Source organism: Equus quagga, chromosome 14, assembly GCF_021613505.1.
Source record: "Equus quagga isolate Etosha38 chromosome 14, UCLA_HA_Equagga_1.0, whole genome shotgun sequence".
NCBI classification, from domain to species: Eukaryota; Metazoa; Chordata; class Mammalia; order Perissodactyla; family Equidae; genus Equus; species Equus quagga.
Window position 1 is genome coordinate 78184099 of NC_060280.1, and position 16716 is coordinate 78200814.

The 16716-nt window shown below is 40.0% G+C and overlaps 1 protein-coding gene across 8 annotated transcripts in view; it reads left to right on the forward strand.

Moving 5' to 3' along the window:
- The first annotated feature begins 5122 nt into the window (after nucleotides 1-5122).
- TMEM45B (transmembrane protein 45B) overlaps nucleotides 5123-16716 on the forward strand; it is a 33684-nt gene continuing 22090 nt past the window's right edge. For 2 of the 8 annotated variants that reach the window (XM_046685054.1, XM_046685048.1), the window contains exons 1-2: nucleotides 5135-5228; nucleotides 5490-5580. The gene's annotated coding sequence lies outside the window, so the exon portion shown is untranslated. Of the gene's footprint in view, nucleotides 5237-5397; nucleotides 5581-16716 lie in introns of all 8 variants that reach the window. The other 6 variants (XM_046685052.1, XM_046685049.1, XM_046685051.1 and 3 more) reach the window with 6 other exon arrangements.

The following is a 16716-nucleotide window of genomic DNA, read 5'->3' on the forward strand; positions in this document are numbered from 1 at the left end:
GCCCATCAAGGGATGAATGGATAAAGAAGATGTGGTATTTATACACTATGGACTACTAGTGAGCCATAAGAAATGATGAAATTCGGCCATTTGTGACAATATGGATGGACCTTGAGGGTATTATGCTGAGTGAAATAAGTCAGAGGGAGAAAGTCAAATACCATATGATCTCAATCATAAGTAGAAGATAAAAATAACAACAACAAAAAAACACATAGCATTGGACATTGGACTGGTGGTTACCATTAGGGAAGGGGGGGGGGGGGGGAGGGCAAAAGGGGTGATGAGGCTCACATGTGAGGGGATGCACTATCATTAGTGTTCGGGTGGTGAACACGATGTAATGTACACAGAATTCGAAATGTGATGTACATCTGAAAAAATAAAAATAAAATAAAATAATTTTTAAAAAGACTGTTAGTAGTAATAGATGAATTCAGCAAAGTAACAGAATACAAAATCAACGCTCAAAAATCATTTGCATTTCTATGCACTAACAACAAAAATCTGAAAAGGAAATTAAGAAAACAATTCCATTTACAATAGCACCGAAAATAATAAAATACTTAGGAAGTAACTTAACCAAGGAGGTGACAGACTTGTACAATGAAAACCACAAAACATTGCTGAGAGAAATGAAAGAAGACATAAATGGAAAGACATCTTGTGTTCCTGGATTCGAAGACTTAATTTTAAGATGTTAATGCTACCCAAAGCAATCCACGGAGTCAATGCAATCCCTATCGAAACCCCAAAGACATTTTTTGCAGAAATAGAAAAAAATCCCTCCTAAAATTCATATGGACTCTCAAAGGATCCCAAATAGCCAAAACAATCTTGAAAAATAAAAACAAATTTGGAAGACTCATACTTTCTGATTTCAAAATTTACTACAAAGCTACAATAATCAAAATGGTGTGGTACTGGCATAAAGACAGACATATAGACCAACATAATAGAGGAGAGATTCCAGAAATAAACCCTTGCATGTACAGTCAACTGATTTTTGACAAAGGTGCCAAGACCATTCAATAGAGAAAGGACAGTCTTCTCAACAAATAATGCTGGGAAAACTGGATAGCCACATGCAAAAGAATCAAGTGGATCCTTACCTCATACTACATACAAAAATTAGCTCACAATGGATAAAAGGATCTAAACATAAGAGCTGAAACTATAAAACTCTTAGAAGAAGAAGGGGTAATCTTCATGACATTGCATTTGGCAATGATTTCTTGGATATGACATCAAGAGCACTGGCAACAAAAGCAAAAATAGCAAATTGGACTTTATCAACATTAAAACTTTTTTGCATCAAAGGACACAATTAACAGAGTAAAAAGGCAACTCATAGAATGTGAGAAAATATTTTCAAATCAAATATCTGATAAGACATATACCCAGAATATGTAGAGAACTCCTAAGACTCAACAACAAGAAACCAAATACATAATTCAAAAAATGGGAAAGCACTTAATAGACATTTCTCCAGAGAAGATATGTAATTGGCCAATAAGCACCTGCAAAAATGCTTGACAGCACTAATCATTAGGGAGATGAAAATCAAAACCACAGTGAGATACTACACACCCATTAGGATGGCTATTATCAAAAAACTGGAATCCTTGCGCAATGCTGGTGGGAATGCATAATGCTGCAGCTGCTGCGGAAAATAGTATGACGGTTCCTCAAAAGGTTAAACATAGAATTACCTTTTCATGCAGCAATTCCACTTCTGGGTATATACACCAGAGAATTAAAAGCAGGAACCCGAACAGATATTTGTACACCAAGGTTCGTGGCAGCATCGTTCACAATAGCCAAATGTAGAAACAACCCCAATGTCCATCAACAGATGAATAGACAAACAAAATGTAGCATAACCAGACAATGGAATCTTATTCAACCTTAAAAAGGAAGGAAATTCTGACACATGCTACAACATGGATGAACCTTGAAGACATTATGCCAAATGAAATAAGCCAGACCCAAAAGAACAAATACTGTATGATTGCCCTTAAATGAGATGCCTTGAGTAGTCAAATTCATAGAGACAGAATGTAGAACAGTGCTTACCCCTGGTTACCAGGGGCCGGGGGGGCAAGGAATGGGCAGTTACTGCTTACTGGGTACAGAGTTTCAGTACAGGATGACAAAAAAGCTCTGGTGATAAATAGTGGTGATGGTTGCACAACAATATGAATGTGCTTAAAGGCACTGTAGTATACAATTAAAAATGGTTTAGGGGGCTGGCCCCGTTGCTGAGTGGTTAAGTTCGCACACTCCGCTTCAGCCTCCCAGGGTTTCGTTAGTTCGGATCCTGGACGCGGACATGGCACCGTTCACAAAGCCATGCTGAGGCGGCATCCCACATGCCACAACTAGAAGGACCCACAACTGAAAATATACAACTATATGGGGGGGGGGGGGGGAGCAGAAAAAGCAGGAAAAAAAAAAGAAGTAGCTTGGCAACAGTTGTTAGCCCAGGTGTCAATCTTTAAAAAACAAAAATGGTTTAAATGGTTATTTTTATGTTATGTATGTTTTACCACACACACAAAAAAAAAACAAGAAAAGGAAAAATTCCTCACCACGCCTCAAACTGTTTAACTTTAACAATACATCATGACTATTTTCCTGGTCAATAAATGTAAATCTAATTCATCCTTCTTAATAACTGCACAATAAATCATAGAAAGAGCATGCAAGACTACATTTATCTACTCCTGTATTGACAAACATTTGTTGTCATAATAATGCTGCAGTCAGAATCTTTAAGGTTCTTACGATAGATTAGTTCTGAACAATGGAGTCTCCAAACTGTGATTATTGTGAAAAGTAAATGGTACATTTAGATCTTTCTTGATCCATCTTCAATTTTTGTCTGTTCATGGTGTAAAGCAGGAGGGAAGATGTTCTGCATTAGTTGGGTTATGGATTTGGTTGCACGTGACAAAAACCTCCAATAGCTGTGACTTATACAGGATATAATTTATTTCTCTCTCATAGTCTGAAGATGGGCACTGTGTGAGATCATCCAAGAATCCAGCCTCCTTTTATGCTCTTGCTCCACCGTTCATTTTCCTGATCCAAGATGGCTCACTGCCATGTCCACGTTCCTGTCAGCAGGAGAAGGGCAGGGGAGAAGATGGGCGCATCCTGGTCCTTTCAGGACTCCACCCAGAAGTTGCCTGCACCGCCTCCACTCATAGCCTGTTGTCCTGAACTTAGTCACACAATCCATCCTAGCTAAAAAGGAGGCTAGGAAAAATAGTACTCATTGGGGTGGCCAGGTGTCCACTCAGAACCAGGATGTCCAAGGGGAGATTGGATAATAAGCAACTCTGTGATAAGACCTTCCAAAAGAACAGTCAATAATGTCAGCAATATTTATAAAATAAACCATTTCCCATTGAATTAAAATGCCATTCTTGTGTTTATTAAGGCCCACATGTAATTGGATCTGTTTCTAGATGCTAATCTGTTCCACTGTTATATTAAAATAACTTTACAATAATTGTTAGCTATTCTTGTATTAATTTATAGTTCTTGATTTTAGTAGTTTATCTTTTGTTAACTGATTTAAGCTATTTGATTTATACAGAGATCAAGTTAAAGATGGTCAAACATTTTGTAAAAACCAGTTTGTCCCGGCACTTGGATATTATAATTTGAGGCAGAGATCATTTTCTTAGTGCTGATTTTTTGATGTTAAGAAGCGTCTCCGCCCACCAGTGACTACAACTAAGAGGTCACACATCCGTTTCATCATCATAGCCTTAGAGAAAAAGAAAACATCATGACCACAGCAGGGTTCTGGCGACAGGAAACGGCATTTCCCAGGGTATTAGGCATCCGGGACTCGCCTTATCATCCATTTCAAAATAATGGGTGTGAGCCAGCGACAGAATGAGGCCTGGTGGTTAGATAAATTCCCAAGTTGATGGGAAATTATCGAAGGGCTCTCCCAGCTCCTGTCTCCCACGCATCGACCATCTGAAGCGCATGCGCGTGGTTCAATTAGCGTCTTAACTGCTAGCAGTGCCTCTCCGCCATTATCTCCTTCCACCGGGCCTCAGTCCCTCTTTTATAGAGGAAAGATGTGCGCAAGTCTATGCCTTATCCTCAAAAGTGCCTTCCTTTGACTTTATAGCAAAGAAAAACTAATTGATCAAAAGAAGCTGCACTTGGGATTCCATTCCGTTCCACCCTGCTAGTGTATATCCTTGGCCTTTCTTTAAAACCTAAATACAGCCTCTCTTCCACGAAGGCTTGCTTGGTTTCCAGGACCCTCCACAGCGGAATAAGCTAGAAGGATCTTAGAGATCTACAGGCAGGTTCTCAACCCTCACTTCCTCTGTCCCCTGAGAAGCTTCTAGCAGGTACCTCTGCCAGCACTCCTCCCCCAGATTCTGACCAGGAGGTCCGAGATGGAGCCTCAGCTCTTGATTCTTTTAACTTCCACGGCGATTATGAGCAGCAGAGAGGGTGGGCAACTATTCGACTAGGCCAACCCCTTCACTTAACAAAGGAGGGTATTGAAACCACACGACACCTACAAAGATAATCATGTGCTCCTTAGGAGAAGCCAGCTCCTTCAAGGCAGGGATTTTGTCTCCTTCGCAGCTCTATTTCCAGCACCTAGAACTGTGCCTACTTAGCATGTGGTAGATTTGAATGAATGAATGGAATGAATGAGTGAATGAATGAATGAATCCATGAATGAGTGAATCCATGTGATACCAACTTTAAACTAGAAAACTGGATCCTGGTCCAGGATATGACACCAGGGCCTTCCTTTGCTGGAGGCTAATCCATGACTAGTTCTCCGGTGTGTTCACCGTGATTGCTTGGCTTGATAACCAGTGTTCCTTGTGACGGCCTCTGCTCTGAGTCCTCATCCTCGCCGCCTCCCAGGCTCTGTAATTGCTCTGCATCATAGGAGGTCATGATTGGTCGGAGTCCACCTTGGGTGCCCGGAATGGCCCCTGTTGGAGCACACACCTTAAGGAGTGCCCCGGGCCAGGTCAGGGAGGAAAGGTCAGGGGCGTGGAGGGCAGTGCGGGCATTGAGACGGGAGGCCCAGCACTCGGGCAAGGCAGGGGAGGGGCGGTCAGGGGCGGGGAGGGCCGGGCGGGGCGTTCGCACCTGCTGGCGGCGGCGGCACTCGGCGCGCAGGGCGGGCGGCGGACGGCTCGGAGGTGCTCGGCGCAGGCGAGACGTGGGCTGTAAGCAGGTCGCTGGGATGCGGAGGGGGCTGGGCCGGGGGGTGGAACTCGGGCGGGGAGGGGGCTCGGCCAGAGAGGGGGGTCAGGCCGCGTGGGAGAGCTCGGGGAGGGGTTGGCGGGGGAGGGCCGGCGGTTGGGGAAGCTGACCCGGGAACACCCTGCGGGCCAGGGGGCGGGCGCACCTCGCGGCTCCTACCGCGCCTCGCCCCTCCGTCCGACCGCCGGCGGCCCCGGAGTGAATACTGCTGCGTCCGCATCCAGGCAGGTCGACTGTGTTGCCCGGTGAGAGGAGCTTCGAAGAGTGAAGCCCCTGCCTTCCATTGCGCCCCCAGGATCCCAGGACACCCTGCAGGTGATGGCTCCTTTCTGGCCCAGAGACCCAGAGCTGTTTTCAGTCCGCGCCACATAGCCGTGGGCACTCACACCCCTGCTGTCTGTCCCGGTTAGCGCCAATCCCCGAATACACGGACCGGATGCTTTCCTTTGGGCAGGAAGCCTGGACTCTAATAATAAGAGGCGATTGATTGATAAAGTCCCCTGAACTATTATTTAGCTTCCGCTAATAGGCTAGTGGGTAGAAATGGATCTCAGGAGCAAAGGGGTAAGATTAGCAGTGGTTGGGGAGGTTTACGTTGGACCTGAAAAACAGTTTTAGGTGACCCTGTCTGGGTCCAGAAGGATGACCTCTGGAGATAGGATCTAGCCCTAGATGTAAAAAAGACTTGCGTTTCAAGAAGGGAAACTGACGGCTTTATGAAATAGATCATTTAAAAATTTTAGCCAGACACTCTTCTAATAGTCACAGAAGTGACCGCTGCCTTCCGTCTCTTCCGCGTTTCCCCTCGGTGTCTGCCATTTTCCACCTCATTGCAGGCCGTTTGCCCCATCGCCCCACCCACCGGGCTGTTTGGCTCATAAAGTGGCATAAGAATTTTACTTGTACTTTTACATTCGCTTTAATGGGTAGTATGGCTTATTTTTCATAGGAAACACGTACTGTTTTCAACCACATGTGCAACCTTGATTCACTGTAATCAGGGTTTTGCACCATGTTAGACACGGTAGGGTAGAATCATAATACACTGCGGTATGGGGGCGATGGCTCTTCAGACTTAGTTCTTCATGACAGAGTTCAATGGCTTAATAATGATGTAGTTACCCTCTGTTCTTAGATTTTCTGGAAGAGATATGGAATTGATATGAAGGATGTATTGACTACGATCCTTTAGTTTTACAAGGGGAGGGTGCCTGACATAAGCAGAGACCAAGGCATTATTTCTGGTTGTGTATTATTTGTTCTGGTATTGTGGAGCCAAGCATTCAATTTCCGTTTTTTTTTTTTCCTTCGATTTCCTTTTTAAAGCGCCTTGATTTCCCCTCACTTCTTCCATTTGAGGTGGAAGCAGTGAACTATTTCTCTCATATTGCACATTTTTCCTTCTCTTCTATGCATTCCTCCCTTGCCCTTCTGATGGGTGCTGGTTGTAATGGCCTAGCTGAAGCTATTGAATTTCACATTTGCCACCAGTTATTCTATTTGGGGTCTTCTCCAATATGTCCTTGGTTATGTCTCTTGCCTAATCTTAGCAAATGGCACTTTGAGATGGTCAGGATTTGGCAACGACTGGAGTAGAAAAGGGGTAAAGAGAAAGACTTCTGCTTTCTTGTCTCACTCCCACCCTCAAGTTCACATCGGCTGTCATGCCTAATTGGTCAAAGTACAGATGTTACCTGCATTGGTTGTAATGAAAAGATTATCTCTTTTCCTCGAATGCATCTGCTTGTTGAAAATGGATAAGGACAGTTTTATTGTATGTGGAGCCACTCCCATAGCCAAAGTGCCTGTTATCGCAAAACGTTTTATAATTGTGGGTAAAAGAATGGAAGTCAGTCTGTGTTTTCAACTAATAGCTGCCTATGTAGACAGATTTCAGATCCATATTTGGTTCTATAGCCAGGTCATAGATAAAAAACTAGATTACTCACAGTTCTATACAACACTGAATATCAACAATTAGAGGCCAAAGGTAAGGGCATCATCTCTACACTTCATTTGAACTCAGCTTCCCTTTTAACCAGCTGGCTCTCTCCCACAAACCTTTACTGGGGCTACAAATACACAGAGATGATTTGAATTTTAGCTGTTTTTGTTTTTCTTGTTTGTTCTCTTGTGTAAAAATAAAATGGGTCACAAGGTACACTATGGGAGGGAGATGGAAACTCCAAAGATCTAGCAGCCTTATGTGATGAGGAATGAAACTGAAGATATCAGAGCACACTCCTGTATTTCCCTCACCGGATTTAGATATTATAAGCCATTGATCACTATCTTGCTGGTATCAGATCATAATGGGGCTTTACAGAGTACAAGGCGATTTCCATGAGCAGCACTGTGAGGTAAGAGTAATAGCCTATTCATAAACTCATAAACAAGGAAGCTGAAACTGAGAGAGGGACTGAGGATCTGGCCTCGGTCACCCAGCTATTTTGTGGCAGGGCCAGGACTCAAAGCAGAACTTCTTCCATAACAGCACAGCTCACTCCACAGGTTGTTTGTTTAATTTTGGGGTGGGGAGTTGTTTGTGACTTGTTTTTCCTGAACATTCATTTAATATATTCTCTGACTTGAACTCTTAGAATCTAAATTTAGAAACATTCCTATTTGGTATATTTCATGCCCATCTGTGTTCAGTGTAATCACAGAAATATTTTAGGGCTGAGGATAGCCTTAAAGATTATTAAGCTCAATCGTCTTGTTTTTTAAAGAAGAAAATGGATTCAGGAAAAATTAAGCAAGTACCCCATGTTGCTTCCCCAAGCCTACTTTGCTGCGGAATTACAGCTAAAACCTAAGTCTCCCAGCGTTCCCACTGTTGCTCTTTCTGGCACTTGGTCCCCTGAGGATTTCCTAGACACATAAATCAAGTGGTTTAGTTTGATTTACTCTCTTGCCTTGGGATCTGTGACAGCAAACCTTAGCCTCCCCGAATCCTGGAGTCAAATACCTGTAGATTCTTCTACTCTGACTGTATCCACATTCCATGAGAGAAAGAGCCTTATTTGGCCCATTGTGTTATTCGTAGCACAGTGCCCGCCTGTAGTAAGCACTCGATAAAGGTGTTCAATATATATCAAATACACATGTGACAAGTACGAGATGTCTTTAGGACTTCCTTCAGCTACAAGTAACAGAAAACCCTACTACAGTGGCTTAATAGTAAGGAATTTTTCTGAGACAACCAGATGTCTGGAGGTGAGAAGTCCAGGGCTGGGGTAGGCTCCATCTGTCTCCTGCTCCTGCACCACCCTCCTCAGTGGGCTGCTTTCGTCCTCACTGAAAGCTAGGCACCTCTTCTGTGCTTACTAGAGAGAAGGGCCAGGCATGTACCAATGGAGTCTCTCCTTTTTTTTTTTTTTTAATAATAATTAGATCTTTCCTGAAGGCTCTCCCCAGTAGACTTCTTATATCTCATTCATATAAGAACTATGTCACATAGCTACTCCTAACTGTAAGGGAGCCTGAGAAAATCCAGTGTTTTGGTAGGACATATTGCCAGTACAACAAAATAGGGATTCTGTTAATAAGGAAGAAAGGGAGAATGGATATTGAGTAAGCAACCGGCAGTGTCTGCCATGGTGTGTTTTATGGGTCATTGACTCTTTGTTTCTACAAAAGTTGTTTTTCATTTTATTATTTTTTTGTTCTTTGGGTTACTTTAGCAATAGATAATGCAGTGGGTCTAGGGGAACCTTTTTAAATTGTAGATTCCAAGGCTCACCCCAAGAAATGCTTATTGTTTAGGTCTCAGATGGGTCTATAAATCTGAATGATAAACTAGCACTCCAGGTAATTTAAATGCAGGTGGTTGCAGGACAACTTGAAAAACACTGAATTTGGGGTAGTTTAGCAGAGGCACCTTCATTTTGTTTCCAGTAGCTTTCTGTCTCGCTCCTATTGAAGCTATTACTTTCTTCTTTAATTTTCTGTTGTGGTCAACAAATAAATGCATAGAAGTCGTAAGTTCTTCAAGGTTTTTACTGAGTCTATACTGAACGTCCTCCCTTGAGGGAATGACCTTCAGCGCTTTTGACTATGTCTTTCTCATATTCGCCACCATATTCCCAAATAACATGCTAATACTGGCTATCTCTTTTTCTTACTCTAGTTCTAAATAATATCTAGCGACATCCTGCCTTGGAGGATGAGAAGTTAGCTCTCTTCCCCCCATTATTCTATCTCACATTTACTTCCCTTTCTTGCAAAGTCCCGATATAGTTATATCCTAATTTTTTGATATAGTGATGTTTAGTGTTTACATTATTATGACTATGTAAAAAAATATTCGCAACTGAGCCACGTGATATACCATGATTTTTACACTTCCTTTCTTGTACAACCTTTTTCTGTCCCCTAGAGTTAGCGTTACGTCTTCTTCAATTGCTTAGTTTTTTGAGTACTCTACCAATTCTTGCTCAAATTTTGACTAGATGGTAAAATTTCTCTCAATAGAGTTAAACATCAAGTAAGTAGAGAGTTTTGTTTTCACTTTTCCTGGGAAACATCTCTGTTCCGCCCTCCATCCTCTGGGAGTGGTTATTCTCTGAGCCCCTTATTAGACTGAGAACTCCCTCGCTACCACCCTTGGAATTGTCCTGGACTCCTGTTTCTTGGATTCGGTGCCTTCTCATTTCTTGGTTTTGCTGGAGCATAGCTTCCTGAGAAAGGGTGTGTGGAAGCATAGGCACATCTATCCCGGAGCTGATGAAGCTCAGGAGGCCCCAGTAAGGGCTGCAGATTGCTGCAAGTGGTTGAGCAGAGAGCGGCCAGGTTGACATCAGGAAGCATTTTGGTAAATTTTCTAAAAAGATTTTAAAAGAAGGAGCCCTGAACCTCCATGGCTCCAGTTTGTTGTGATTTCTTTTCTCACTCTAAATGAACATTCATTTTCACACCCAATTTTATTTGTAATTTCATGACTTTTTCTTAAAGAGTGTTCCCCAAATTATAAAAGATCCAGGTCCCACAGACCTGGTTGCTTTTTGAGACCTTGCACATTTAAGATGTTTTTCTTCATTCATACTTAATTGATGGTTTGGCTGGGTATAGGATATTCATTGGAAATAATTTTCTCTCAGAATTTTGAAAGTGTCCCTCCATTTTCTTCTCCCTTCTGATAGTGCTGATGAGAAGTTGATGTCATTCTGATTTCTGATCCCTAGTATTTTGTTTTCGTCCCTGGAGTTTTGTAGGGTTTTCTTTATTCCTCATGTTCTGATATTTCATGATATTGTTAGTTGATATTGGGGCTTTTTCAGTCATTCTTCTAGGTATTTTAACGGCCTTTTCAATCTAAAAATCATATTCTTCAGTTCTGGGTGGTTTTATTCTGTTATATAATTTCCTCTGTTTTCTCTGTTCTTTCTGAAACTTACATTGATTACTTAGGTGTGGGATCTCTTGGATCCATCCTCTAATTTGCTTATCTTTTCTCCTATTTTAAAAAATAGCTTGTCTTTTAGTTTTTTCTTTTTAATTTTTTTAATTGCAGTAACATTGGATTATAACATTATATAGCTTTCATGATGTACATCGTAATAAATTTCAGATTTTGTGTGGATTACATCATGTTCACCACCCAAAAACTAATTATAGTCCATCGCGTCACATGTGAGCCTAATCACCCCTTTTGCCCTCCCCCTCCTCCCTTCCCCTGTGGTAACCACCAATCCAATCTCCATTGCTATGTGTTTGTTTGTCATTGTTTTTATCTTCTACTTATGGTATTTGACTTATTCTACTTATGGTATTCTACATATGGTATTTGACTTTCTCCCTCTGACTAATTTCATTCAGCATAATATCCTCAAGGTCCATCCATGTTGTCACAAATGGCCGGATTTCATCATTTCTTATGGCTCAGTAGTAGTCCATTATGTATAAATACCACATCTTCTTTATCCAATCATCCCTTGATGGGCACCTAGGTTGCTTCCATGTCTTGGCTATTGTGTATAATGCTGCAGTGAACATAGGGCTGCAAGTATCTTTATGCCTTTGCGTTTTCAAGTTCTTTGGATAAACACCCAGCAGTGGAATAGCTGGATCATATGGTAGATCTGTTCTTAGTTTTCTGAGAATACTCCATACTGCTTTCCATAGAGGCTGCACCAGTTTGCACTCCCACCAGCAGTGTACAAGCGTTCCCTTCTCTCAACATCCTCTCCAACATTTGTTGTTTCCTGTCTTGTTAACTATAGCCGTTCTGACTGGAGTAAGGTGATACCTCATTGAAGTTTTGATTTGCATTTCCCTGATAGCTAATGATGTTGAGCATCTTCATATGCCTGTTGGCCATCCGTATATCTTCTTTGGAGAAATCTCTGTTCAGATCTTTTGCCCATTTTTTAATTGGGTTGTTGGTTTTTTTTGTTGTTGAGCTGTATGAGTTCTTTGTATATCTTGGATATTAACCCCTTATGTGATATGTGGTTTGCAAATATCTTCTCCCAATTGTTAGGTTGTCTTCTCGTTTTGTTGATGGTTTTCTTTGCTGTGCAGAAGCTTTTTAGTTTGATGTAGTCCCATTTGTTCATTTTTTCTTTTGTTTCCCTTGCCCAGTCAGACATGGTACTCGAAAATATGCTGCTAAGACTGATGTCAAAGAGCGTACTGCCTATCTTTTCTTCTAGAAGTTTCATGGTTTCGGGTCTTCCATTCAAGTCTTTAATCCATTTTGAGTTGATTTTTGTGCATGGTGTAAGGGAATGGTCTACTTTCATTCTTTTGCATGTGGTTGTCCAGTTTTCCCAACACCATTTATTGAAGAGACTCCTTTCTCCATTGTATGCTCCTGGCTCCCTTGTCGAATATTAGCTGTCCATAAATGTGTGGGTTTACTTCTGGGCTCTTGATTCTGTTCCATTGATCTGTGTGTCTATTTTGTGCCGCTACCATGCTGTTTTGGTTATGATGGCTTTGTAGTATATTTTGAAATCAGGAAGTGTGATACCTCCAGCTTTGTTCTTTTTTCTCAGGAATCCTTTGGCTATTCGGGGTCTTTTGTTGTTCCATATAAATTTTAGGATTCTTTGTTCTATTTCTGTGAAAAATGTTGTTGGAACTTTGATTGGGATTGCATTGAATCTATAGATTGCTTTAGGAATTATGGACATTTTAATGATGTTAATTTTTCCAATCCAAAAGCACGGAATATCTTTCCATTTCTTTGTGTTTTCTTTGATTTCTTTCAACAATGTTTTATAGTTTTTGGTGTACAGATCTTCTTTCACCTCTTTGATTAAGTCTATTCCTAGGTATTTTATTCTTTTTTTTGCAATTGTAAATGGGATTGTATTCTTAATTTCTCTTTCTGCTACTTCGTTGTTAGTGTATAGAAATGCAACTGATTTTTGTATGTTGATTTTGTATCCTGCAACTTGACTGTATTCCTTTATGGTTTCTAAAAGTTTTTTAGTGGACTCTTTAGGGTTTTCTATATATAAAATCATGTCGTCTACAAAGAGTGACAGTTTCACTTCTTCTTTTCCAATATGGATCTCTTTTATTTCTTTTTCTTGCCTGACTGCTCTTGCGAGGACTTTCCAATACTATGTTAAATAAGAGTGGTGACAGTGGGCATCCTTGTCTGGTTCCTGTTCTTAGAGGGATAGCTTTCAGTTTTCCTCCATTGAGAATGACATTTGCTATGGGTTTGTCATACATGGCCTTTATTATGTTGAGATTTCCTTCTATACCCATTTTATTTAGAGCTTTTATCATAAATGGATGCTATATCTTGTCAAATGCTTTCTCTGAATCTATTGAGATGATCATGTGATTTTTATTCTTCATTTTGTTAATGTGGTGTATCCCGTTGATAGAATTGCAGATGTTGAAACATCCCTGCATCCCTGGATTGAAACCCACTTGATCATGATGAATGATCTTTTTAATGTATTGTTGTATTCGATTTGCTAGTATTTTGTTGAGGATTTTTGCACCAACATTCATCAGTGATATTGGCCTGTAATTTTCTTTTTATATGTTGTCCTTGTCTGGTTTTGGTATCAGGATAATGTTGGCTTCGTAGAAGGAGTTAGGAAGCCTCTCCTCCTCTTCAAGTTTTTGGAAGAGTTTGAGAAGGATAGGTATTAAGTCTTCTTTGAATGTTTGGTAGAATTCACCAGGGAAGCCATCTGGTCCTGGACTTTTACTTTTTCGGAGGTTTTTGATTGCTGTTTCGATCTCCTTACTGGTGATTGGTCTATTCAAATTCTCTTTTCTTTTTGGTCCAGTTTTGGAAGGTTGTATGTTTCTAAGAATTTATCCATTTCTTCTAGATTATCCAATTTGTTAGCATATAGCTTTTCATAGTATTCTCTTATCTTTTGCATTTCTGAGTTGTCCATTGTAATCTCTCCTCTTTCATTTCTGATTTTATTTATTTGAGCCTTGTCTCTTTTTTTCTTGGTGAGTCTAGCTAAGGGTTTGTCAATTTTGCTTATCTTTTCAAAGAACCAGCTCTTGGTTTCATTAACTTTTTCTATTGTTTTTTTAGTCTCTATTTTGTTTATTTCTGCTCTGATTTTTATTATTTCCTTCTTTCTGCTGATTCTGGGCTTTGTTTGTTCTTCTTTTTCCACTACCTTTAGATGTGCTTTTTGATTGTTTATTTGGGATTTTGCTTCTTTGTTGAGGCAGGCCTGAATTGCTATAAACTTCCCTCGTAGAACTGCTTTTGCTGTATCCCATGGATTTTGGCATGTCGTATTTTCATTTTCATTTGTCTCCAGGAATTTTTTGATTTCTCCTTTGATTTCTTCAGTGAGCCAATCGTTGTTCAGTAGCATTTTGTTTAATCTCCACATTTTTGTGGCTTTTCTGGTTTTCTTCCTGTAGTTGATTTCTAGTGTCATACCTTTGTGGTCAGAAAAGATGCATGGTATTATTTCGATCATCTTAAATTTATTGAGACTTGTTTTGTGGCCTAATATGTGACCAATCCTGGAGAATGTTCCATGTGCATTTGAAAAGAATGTGTATTCTGTGGTTTTTGCATGGAATGTTCTATATATATCTACTAAGTCCATCTGGTCTAATGTGTCATTTAAGGCCAGTGTTTCCTTACTGATCTTCTGTTTGGACGATCTATCCATTGGTGTAAGTGGAGGTTAAAGTCTCCTACTATTATTGTGTTACTGTCTATTTCTCCTGTTATGTCTGTCAATAACTGCTTTCTATATTTAGATGCTCCTATGTTGGATGCATAGATATTTACAACTGTTATATTTTCATGTTGGATTGTTGTCTTTTAGTTCTAATAAATCTTCGAACACTTCTATTTAATTTTTACATTTCTACCATCATATTTTTAAGTCCCAAGGGCTTTTAGTGGGGCAAGGGTGGCTTCCAAACATTTTCTTTTAATAGCATGCTGTTCTTATTTCATGGAAGCAGTATCTTCTCATATTTCTCTAAGAATATTAACTCCGCATTTTTTTCTACATTTTAAAAGTTTTCAACTGCCTACAATGTCTGTGTTTATTTTAAAAGTCCCATTTTCTGTTGTTTTTTGGTTCTGTCCTTCATGTTGAAAGCTTTATTCAAATGTCCATGTTTAAGAATGGTGTATTAAAACACTCTCTGTGAGGCAGTTTGTAGACTGGTGAGCTTCATTGTAGGGTGATTAGGCAGGGCAGGTTTTTTGCTGGCTTATCATTATGTCTCTAGCAGCTTTCTAGTATAATCAGTTTCTCAACAGAAAGGCTCCATCTTTAGCCATTTACTCCTGTTTGAGAAAAGGCCAATCATAACTTAGATTTATTTCTCACGTAATTTGTTTAATAGTGCAGGTTCTTGTTTTGAGGTGTGTAAGTGGTAGTCTCACATTCAAAACGGAATTTTGTTCTTGATTCTGCCCCACTTTGCAGTCCCGATGCTTCTGTGCACCTTTCTGCTCCTCTGTGCATCTTCTTCCACCCTCAGCATGGAGACAATCTAAAGGCTTCCATGGAGACTGAGTTCTTCTCTAATAAAAAATAAAACGCTCCAAGATCCTAGGGTAATGAAAGTCTTTGAATACATGTACAACTAGTTGTTTTGGGATAACTATTTGCAAAATACTCATTACCCACCTACAATGAAATACTTACTAATCCAGAATAAATTAGGGCCTTTGGAGAAGCTCCATATCATGCCAGTGTTTGTCTTAACAGGTCATTAAGGAGATTTAATTAAGAGGGAAAAGTATAATTAGTCTAGTGTTTTTCTTTAAGACATTTTATTGGGAAAATGTCTTTCTAATATCTCTAGAAAATATCTTGCTTATAAAATTTGGGAGAGAAGTTCTGCCTTTGAAGGTTGCTCTCCAAATCCATACCATTTTTTTCCTTTGTGCAGCCTGACAAGTGATAATCAAAACTCAGGGCAGATTCATCACTCTTTTTTTTTGCTGGAAAGTTGTAGATCATGTGAAGGGACCAGATTATATGTGTTACAGAAAAGATCTCTGGTTTATCTTTCAAAGACCTCTTAGAAAGCCTGGGCATTAGGTACTGGATTTTCTACTGTTGGCTTTTCCTTCTTGGGCACCTTTAAAGAATACTGCAAACTCCTTGAAGGCAGGGGCCCAGTCTTCTTATCTCTGTTCCTCCATCATCCAGAACAGTGCTTGATACATGACAGGCACTGGATGAATGTTGCTTGAATTAAATTGACTCCATTATCTACTTTAAATTAGCCTTTCTATTTATCCTCTTGCTGTTTCCTCTGTTTCTGTTGCATCATTTTAAGTCACTTCCTCTTGAATGATACTACCTCATTCTCTTTTCAGAGATTTTTTTCCCCTTCTCAATAATTTATTTGAAGTTTTATTTTTTTAAAAAACAGGATTGGCAGAGGTAACATGTTAATAATGTTTCTTCCTTTTTTGAGGTTTGAAAAATTATTGGGAAACACTTGATCACAAGTCTGTCTGTTTTCTTCCTAAAACAGGTTAACAGTGAAGCATATTAGAAGAAAAAATTGTTTTTTCAGAGCTACTATTTGTGTCTTTTGACTTTCATTTCACAAAACATTTGTGAATCTGATTATAGTTTGGAACCTGCTGAGTTTAATAGGATCATGCAGATTCCAAACATTACTCAAGGCTTATTTCAATGTTTATAACCATAAACGGTTCACTCATTTAATATTCATAGAATATTAATTGGGTATTACCATATGTCGGGCATCTTGGCAGGTACTGGAGATACACAAGTGTGGATGGCAATCATATCCCCTTTTCCTTGAACAGCTTTAATCCATACAGAAGTACTCTCAGGTAGTTTGAATAACAGCAATGTACAACTGATATTTACATTGGCATGTTGAAATGGGTTACTGAAATAACAAAACCCAAATGTGTGGCAATGATTGGCTTTGGGACAGGCCACTGGGTAGCAGCTGAAAAGGCAGTAAGTAAACAGTGAGCAAACATTAGAAAAATCC